The sequence below is a fragment of the Solanum tuberosum genome, unplaced genomic scaffold (genome assembly GCF_000226075.1).
Source record: "Solanum tuberosum cultivar DM 1-3 516 R44 unplaced genomic scaffold, SolTub_3.0 scf00307, whole genome shotgun sequence".
Lineage (NCBI taxonomy): Eukaryota > Viridiplantae > Streptophyta > Magnoliopsida > Solanales > Solanaceae > Solanum > Solanum tuberosum.
In genome coordinates this window covers 176419-185944 of record NW_006239230.1, presented here as the reverse complement: position 1 = coordinate 185944, position 9526 = coordinate 176419, and the positions used below count along the sequence as shown (strand labels likewise).

Here is a 9526-nt window from a genome sequence, read left to right as displayed (position 1 = left end):
AGAAAAAAAAAGGTGAAGTTGTGGTAAAAATGGTGACATTGAAAGTGAGAAGTTTCAATGGAGATGACAATGAATTATTGAAGAAGAAAGAAGAAAGAGAAAAAATAATAAGGAAAAATGTTAAAATAATAAGAATATATATTTTATAATAAAATACTTATAAAAATAAAATTATATTTGTTATTTTAGGTTGCTCACTCTTTGAGAGAGTGCACACACTCTCTATGTAAGGTGGACAAAAAATGATGTAATAATATTAGTTCAAGATTATTTAGTGGGATAATAGAACGTTCGCGTAGTTAAAGTGTCTTTTTAAAAATTCGGGACAAGTTCAGGTGTCACGGATGACAAAGACTTTTTATTTTTCTTTTTTGGTTTTCCACTCGATATCCGGTACCCACATTAGAGTCCGACTAAATTCGGATTGTGCTCGGAAGTCCCACATTGGGGGTAAAGCGCTCCCCAACAATGGTGACTCCGTACCCAAGACCTTTTGGTTAAGGATGAATGAGTACTTACCATTCCACCACAACCCTTGTCGGTGACAAAGACTTTTTATTTACTGTAAAGACAACATCTATGTTTCAATGGAAGACCAAATTGGTTGTTTTCTTAGCAAATAACAATTCCAAGGAGAAAAATTGTGATTATCTCATTAAGGGAAATTAGACTGATAGATCATGTGTAATATATGCTGGATATTCTTCTACCATAGTTGCTCAGGTTAATTATGGTTGGTCTTACTTTCTATTTGTTATTTTTTTCTTTAAGCATATTAGTTTGACTTGACAATAAGTTTAAGAAATAAAAGGAGACTTTTGAATTTTGTAAATTAAATATGTCTATATTTTTCTAAATTTTATGGTTTTAAATTTGTCATGTAGAATGCTGAAATTGAAAAACGTACTAAGTATAAAAAAGACGTTATTTTGGAAAAGCCAAAAAAAAAAAAAAAAGACACATAATTTCATGTTTAGTAATAGTACAATGAAAATTTTCCGTCATAATTATTTTTAATAAAATTAAATGAGTGACACTTTTATTATTTTGAGAGTAATGATATTATTACTATGATAGTTTCAAATATTTTATGATTTTATAGTACTTTTTTAGAGAAAAAGGCAAAAAAAATACTCCTATATATAAAATAGATCAAATTTGTCCTTCATTATATTTTCATTATATTTTCAGTTCAAATGTCCTCCCCATTAAATATTCATCTTAAAAATACCTCCAATTACTCAAATGAATCAATAATACCTTTCTATCTAACGATTGTTTCAAAACAAGAAAAACTGGACCAACTTTTTCCATTACTACTTGAAATGAAATAATTTGCCATCAATTTCAAGAATTTAGTAAAAATCTATTTTGGAGATAAATTGAACTATTTTGAAATTCAACAAAAAAATTTATTCTATTTTTTTTTCAAAAATATTATATTACCTCTTGACTGACATTTAGGATGACTTAAGTTAAAAATAAAGAGAGTAATATAGCACATCAAAATATAACTGAAATTATTATTTTTAACCACATCAGTGTTCCTAAAATTAGTAAAAAAAGGTACATGATATCATGTTTAAGAAAAAATATAACTCATACCTAAGGTGTTAAGAAAGAAAAAGGAATCTATATGTCATCTTCTTTTAAAATGAAAAATATTTATTCTACTTATTTTCTTATTTTAATATTATATTTCTCAGATTAAGTTAAGTTAACCTAGTTTTTTTTTTTGTTTTGGAACAACTGTTTCCTTTTAGAAGGAAAGGTACCTTCGTCTATTTTGATGAGTGAAGGATATTTTCGAACCAAAAATATAAGAACAATAATATTTTTTTTAATCAAACATATAATAAAGAATAAATTTAACCTATTTTGAATAGTTTTATATTACTTTTAGGAAATTTTTTATTATGTTTGAGGTATTAGTATAATGTGGCAGATAAAACTTGTATGAGGCGCCATTTATATTTTGCCAAGTGGATTTTGGGTCCCATTTTAAAATAAATGTGCCAAAATCCCTTCTTTCTCTTCCTTTAAACTTTTTTCCTTTTAGTTCAATTTTTGCTTCTCTTTCTTTGTGTAGTTATTTTAAATTTTGCTACCTTTTATTAATCTTAATATTTTTATTCCCAAAAATGTGGAATTTAATATTTCTAACCGTGTTTATCTTATTTTAACATTTTCATATTATTTTTTAACTTACATTACTAAAAATAAGTATTAAAAATTAATTGTCAATTAATAAAATTATCATTACACAGGGGGAAAATAAGTAATTATATTTTAAAAAAATTAATTGACAATTAATTTTAAATAACTATTTATGTTTACCCTAAAATAGTACAATTGAATTTTTAGGATGTTAAGAATACATGTTTAATTTAATTCTTTTTTAAATACATAGTGGTTTGAATTTAAATTTGAAGTAACATTAATCTATTTAATTTTCGATAAATAGACATAAAGAACTATTAGGAAAAAGGAAAATAAACTACATTAGAGGAGAATCGGAGAAGTAATGTTAAAGAGACACAAAACATAAGAACGTAATATCAATTTTCAAAACTTACTTTTGCTCACAGTGCCTTTTTAATTTGTGTAGTAAAAATAAATTTAAATATTGTTTTTTTTTAAAAAGGCAATGTACTTTATGTTAAAGGGAGGGGTAAATGGAAGGTGTGGATGTAGGAGTGAGAAGAAAAAAGATAAGTTATAAAGACATGTGACCCATAAAAATATAGTACACAGGGTTTTGGCTTGTGTTTTCTTGATTTAGGTCATGGTACTTTCTCTCTTAAAAGTTATCGTTTGACTAAGTGTGTAATAATAATGTTGAATAAAGTGTATTAATAATGTATGATTAGTAATGTCAATATTATTTATATTGACATTATTTCTCATCTACTGATTGATTTGATGTAATAAAAATAATAAGTTTTGCATAACTTCTATAACAAATATTTGTTTACAAAAATATCCTCCACGCTCATTAACTTTGGGAAATGAAAAATGTTTTGAGAGAGATTTGAGGGGTAGTTATGTCATTAATCAATTTAATGCATGTATTGAAATCCTTTGTATTACGAATAGATGAAAATCCATGGTATTATAATAATACACACTTTAATACACAATAGATTGCAAAACTAATACAAGTATTAGTTATATACATAGGCTTAAAAAAATATCAAACAAAATACTATTATTTTTCTAATACACAAAACTAATGCATGCATTATTTTTTCCTAATACACAAAGGTAATGGATATATTATATTTTCTAATACACTCTATCAAACGACCCCTTATAACGAGTGTTAATAATTTATGGATTGTGAATTTCTAAGACATGAAATTAAATTTCAACAAAATAAATATTCAAATTCACAATAAAAAAATGTTTTGATTCTCATATTCAGAATTTCGCCGATTTGCTTTGTAAAAGAAATTAAATTTCAACAAAATTAATATTCAAATTCACACCAATTTAGTAATTCTTTAACCTATCACACGATTTTCTTTCTTGATTGAAAATGATGAATTAATGAACGTTATATTATACTTACACTATATTTTTGTGAATGATTTATGACAGATGCATAAGAAAATTACTGCTAAGAGTTTATTAACTGGAAAAGACAATTTTATGGTGACAATGTATCCAAATATTGATCAAGCCTTCATCGTCTCATTAATAGTAATCCTTCATGCTATCAAGTATCAATGCAGCCGGAGATAAAAGTGTTTATTTCGTAAAATAATATTTCTTTTACGTTGAAAATAATAATTTAAAGTTGGACTAGAAAATCTAAGTTGGTTAGAATTTGTTATTTACTTATTTATATTTAATTAAGATTTGTTATTTAGAGTGGTTCCTAATCCTAATATAATTTATTTTTTACTTTTATAAATAGGAATGTTATTATTATTTTCAATACACAGAAATATACAGAATTGAGAGAACTCGAATTGAGATTTAAGTCTATAAATAAAATATCTTGAGCTATGGGAAAGAGGAAGTCGAAATCAAAGTCGCCTCCACAAAAAAGAATGGACAAACTTGACACTACCTTCACCTGTCCATTCTGTTGCCATGGCAGTAGTGTCGAAATCAAAGCCGCCTCCAAAAAAAAGAATGAACAAACTTGACATTATGTATTTTTCATATAAAATCTCCAGTTGCAGAGCACTAATAAGAGCAGCAAAGTAACAATCTCTGTGTGAAGGTCCCAACATAATACAACGATCTCTGCACGAAGGTTTTCACTACAATTGGAGGGACTGCAGAAGGATAATGAAAACATTCGCGCAGAGATCGTTGTATTGTGTCGGGCTGTGGCAGCATTAGGGTCAACTCATGGGGAATCGTCTAAGGTTAAAATTCCAGAGCCAAGAGCCTTTGGTGGCGCAAAGAGTGCTAAAGAATTGGAAAACTTCATCTGGGATATGGAACAGTATTTTACTGCTGCAAGGGTGCCTGAGGCGGACAAGTTGAATATCACTACGATGTACTTGACTAGTGATGCTAAACTTTGGCGGAGGACTCGAAATGCAGACGATGTGAGTGCTAGATGACCCAGAATTGATACGTGGTCCAAGTTAATGAAAGAAATGCGTGATCAATTTTTTTCTAGCAACGCCTCATGGCTTGCAAGGGACAAGTTGAAGAGACTGAGGCAAACTGGTTCGGTGCGGGATTACATTAAAGAATTTACCTCTGTGATATTAGACATACAAAATATGTCTGATGAGGATAAATTACATAATTCCATTTCGGGTATGCAAGGCTGGGCTCAAAACAAACTTCGGAGGTAGAATGTTAAGGACTTGCCAGGGGAAATTGATGTTGCTGATTCGTTAGTGAATTTCCGAACGACTCGACCTGCTGTTGATGTTCCTTCTACTTCAAAATCTAAGAAAAAAGGTGAGAAGAAAGGGGACAAGAAAAGGGAGAATCGTAAAGACAATGCTAATGATAAAGGGAAGGCACCAATGAAAGAAGGAAATAAATAAAACAGACCAAAGAACAAGGATGGGAATTCAAAGGGCTATTGGACTTGTGGTGGTCCTCATTTGGCGAAGTCTTGTCCAAACCGTAAAAGGGTGAACGCTCTGCTTGCTAGAAAATTGAATCAGGATGAAAAAGAAGAGGAAGTCGTGGCTGCTGTGGTAAATCCGTTAGGTTTGTCTTTCAATCATATTAGGCAGGTTAATAATGTTGAAGGGACGTTTAAGACTTCAAATCCACATGCTTCATTGATTCATATAAAATGAAAATTAAAGGAAAATGTGTGATGGTTATGGCTGATATTGTGTCTACTTATACATTTATTGATGTTAATATTGCTGCAAAATTGGGGCTCAAGTTGACTAAAAGTCCTTCCTACATCAAAATAGTTAATGCTAAGGCACAAGCCATTGTGGGCATGGCTTATAAGGTGTCTATGTCGACTGAGAATTGGATAGGAAAACATAACCTGATGGTGATGCTGTTAGGAGATTTTGAGATCATACTTGGTATCGATTTTCTGAGAAAATTCTAGTTTGTTCCTTTTCCACACTTAGATGGGATGATGATTATGAATGAGGGCAATGCTGGGTTTGTGAAAGATGTTTATCCGTTTGGGAAGGTCAACAAAGTTGCAAAGAAGAAGGACAAGGGGGTGTTGCTGTCTGCTTGCCAATCGACAAAGGGTTGAAGAAAGGGGACTGGAAAAGGTAGAATCGTAAAGACTATGCTAATGATAAAGGGAAAGCACAAATGAAAGAAGGAAATAAAGAAAACTGACCAAAGAACAAGGATGGAAATTCGAAGGGATGTTGGACTTGTGGTGGTCCTCATTTGGCTAAGTTTTGTCCAAACTGGGAAAGGGTGAATGCTTTGCTTGCTGGAAAATTGAATCAGGATAAAGAAAAAGAGAAAGTCGTGACTGCTATGGTAAATCTGTTAGGTTTGTCTTTCAATCATATTAGGTTGGTTAATAATGTTGAAGGGACGTCTAAGACTTCAAATCCACATGCTTCATTGATTAATATAGAAATGAATATTATAGAAAAATGTGTGATGGTTATGGCTGATATAGGGTCTACTCATACATTTATTGATGTTAATATTGCTGCAAAATTAGGGCTTAAGTTGATGCTAAGGCACAAGCCATTGTGGGCATGGCTTATGGGGTGTCTATGTCGACTGAGAATTGGGTAGGAAAACATAACCTAATGGTGATTCCGTTAGGAGATTTTGAGATCATACTTGGTATCGATTTTCTGAGAAAATTCCAGTTTGTTCCTTTTCCACACTTAGATGGGATGATGATTATGAATGAGGGCAATGCTGAGTTTGTGAAAGGTGTTTATCCATTTGGCAAGGTCAACAAAGTTGCAAAGTAGAAGGATAAGGGGGTTGCTGTCTGCTATGTCAATTGACAAAGGGTTGAAGAAAGGTGATGAAACTATACTTGCTGCCTTAGTTGAATTGAAGCCTGATGTTATGGTAGAGGTATCTGATTGTGTGGTTGAGTTACTGAAATAGTTTGATGATGTAATGCCACCTGAATTGCCAAAGAATCTAACGCCAAGGAGGGATATTGATAATAAAATTGAGTTGTTGTCAGGTACGGTTTCTCCTGCACAAGCTCCTAATCGTATGGCTCCCAAGGAATTGGCTGAATTGCGTAAATAATTGAACGATCTGGTGGATGCCGGTATGATTCAGCCATATAAGGCTCTGTATGGTGCACCTGTTTTATTCCAAAAGAAGCAGGATGGGACGATGAGAATGTGTGTAAACTATATGGCGTTGAACAAGGCAACTATGAAGAACAAGTATTCGGTTCCGTTGGTACATGATTTGATGGACAGGTTGAGCAAAGCATGCTGGTTCACTAAGCTTGATTTTAGGGCAGGCTATTGGCAGGTTAGAATAGCTGAAGGCGATGAGCCTAAGACAAGACATCGGGGTTTGATTCATAAATATGATGGCCATTTGAAGTGGTGAAAAGAGTGGGTGAAGTTGCTTACAGGCTGAACCTGCTAGAAAGGTTGAAGATACATCCCACTTTCCATGTTAGTTTTCTAAAAGCTTACTTTGCAGATACAGATGATCTGGATAGGAACATATTGAAGAGGGTTCCTCCATCAATACATACACAGTTTGATGCTGAGATTGAAAAGATCCTTGATCACTGGGTTGTGGACACAAGTAAGAAGAATACGAAGACATAATTCTTTATTCATTGGAAAGGCAAGAGTGCAGCTGATGCAGTCTGGGAGAAAACGAAGGATCTTTGGCAGTTTGATGATCAAATCGATGACTATCTTAAAACAGTCTCGATGAGGACATCGAGTTCAAATGGTGTGGGTGGTCTGTTTGACCCGTAGTCTACTTGAGCTAACGATGTGCAGGCATGGCAAGGATTTGGCCATTGGTCTTGGCATGTATGTGGGCTAAACAGTGTAGAAGTGTAATTAAGAGTTAGTGAGCATCAAAGAATTCAAGATGCTTGGGTGTTGGCAAGGCAACTTAGACGTACAAGGCTTACGTGTGGGCAGAGTCGTCGACAAGACAAGAGCAAGACTGTGGACTTGACGTTAGCAAGACAAAAGCTGAAATAAAACGAAGTGTTGGAAGCATGCTGAAATATTCTAAGTGTTTGAAGTAGGCTGAAATAATTTTAAGTATTGAAGTAAGCTGAAATATTCTAAGTGTTGAAAGTAGGCTGAAATATTCGAAGTGTTAGAATGATGTTAGACATACATAGTATGTCTGATGAGGATAAATTACATAATTCCATTTCGGGTATGCAAGGCTGGGCTCAAAACGAACTTCGGAGGCAAAATGTTAAGGACTTGCCGTGAGTAATTGTTGTTGTTGATTCGTTAGTGGATTTCCGGATGACTCGACCTGCTGTTGATGTTCCTTCTACTTCAAAATCTAAGAAAAAAGGTGAGAAGAAAGGAGACTGGAAAAGGGAGAATCGTAAAGACTGTGCTAATGATAAAGGGAAGGCACCAATGAAAGAAGGAAATAAAGAAAACAGACCAAAGAACAAGGATGGAAATTCGAAGGGATGTTGGATTGTGGTGGTCCTCATTTGGCTAAGTCTTGTCCAAACCGGGAAAGGGTGAACGTTTTGCTTGCTGGAAAATTGAATCAGGATGAAGAAGAAGAGAAAGTCGTGGCTACTATCGTAAATCCGTTAGGTTTGTCTTTCAATCATATTACGTTGGTTAACAATGTTGAAGGGACGTCTAAGACTTCAAATCCACATGCTTCATTGATTCATATAGAAATGAAAGTTCCCTTTCTTCTCAACGTGTCAACTTTTTTTCTCTGTTTCTGTTTACTGCACATTTCACTATCTTGCTTATGTTTAAAGTGGCATTAGAGCGAGCGTGAGATCCTAAAGTGAAAAAATAGCGATAGGCAAACAACATTAGATAGGTAGATCCTGGAGTTATACCTCTCTCCTCTTTTCTCTATCACTCTTGACATCATATAGTAAATATGTACAAGCAACAATTCCTCGCTTTGATGGTCATTATGATCATTGGAGTATGCTGATGGAAAACTTTTGGCATAATACATATATTGGACCCTAAACTTGGCTTCAAATTTTAACTTTGACCTTTAACTTTCATAATGCACAAACATACACTTTAATTATTCAACCTTTAAATAAATAAACACGCGATTTTTTAGCCAAAGAGCGTGAAATGCAAACGCTCCAACGTGTATTAGTGAGATACTCAATGGCTGCCAACTAATAAATTATTTTACACGTCGATTTTAGAAAAAAAAAAATCAAAATTAATTTTAATTTATATAAAAAATCAAAATTAATTCCTCCTAATGGTTTTTAGAGATTGGAGCTCATTGTTTGACGAAGCTTAGAGGTTTGTTGATGGCTGGCTTCTTGGTTTAGGTGTTTGTGGTTGTTGGGTCTGTTTTCATGGGGTTTGGGGGGTCATTTGGTTGCTGTTTTGTGTCTGGTTCTTGCCGGAGATGGCGGATCTGATGGGTTTGGCAAGCTCGAAGCTCGTTTGCTTCATGGGTTGTGCTCTGGTGTAGAGGAAGAAGGAGAACGATTGGGTTGGAGGTGTTTGGAGTTGGGAGCTGCTGGTTGTTTGAGGTTGAAGCCGGCTCGCTAGTGGTGGCGTGAGCGGAGGGAAGAAGAAGAAAATGAATGGAGGTTTTTGGGTGGTTTCAAGTGGTGTTTGCTGGCCGGAAAAGGGAGGAGTAATAGATGTGTTTGTTCACTTGTTTGGGGGTCATTTGGTGGTGGCGTTTTGCCTGAAAAAGAAGAAAATGAATGGGGTTTTGGGTTGCCGGAGATTGGCCGGAATCCGGAGTGGTAGAGTTGTCAAATTACTCCTAACTCGCGCATAATACGTGCACATCACGCGTTTTGCTAAATAGGACTCGCGTGTTTATTTATTAAAAGGTTGGATAGTTAAAGTGCTTGTTTGTGCACTATGAAAGTTGGAGGTCAAAGTTAAAATTTGAAGCCATGTTTAGGGTC

The 9526-nt window shown here is 33.8% G+C and overlaps 2 pseudogenes; both read left to right on the top strand.

Annotated features, from left to right (window-relative positions):
- The first annotated feature begins 507 nt into the window (after positions 1-507).
- Positions 508-3744, top strand: LOC107063106 (protein LURP-one-related 15-like; annotated as a pseudogene).
- Positions 3745-4098: 354 nt separating this feature from the next.
- LOC107063105 (uncharacterized) lies at positions 4099-9155 on the top strand (annotated as a pseudogene).
- Positions 9156-9526: the final 371 nt, after the last annotated feature.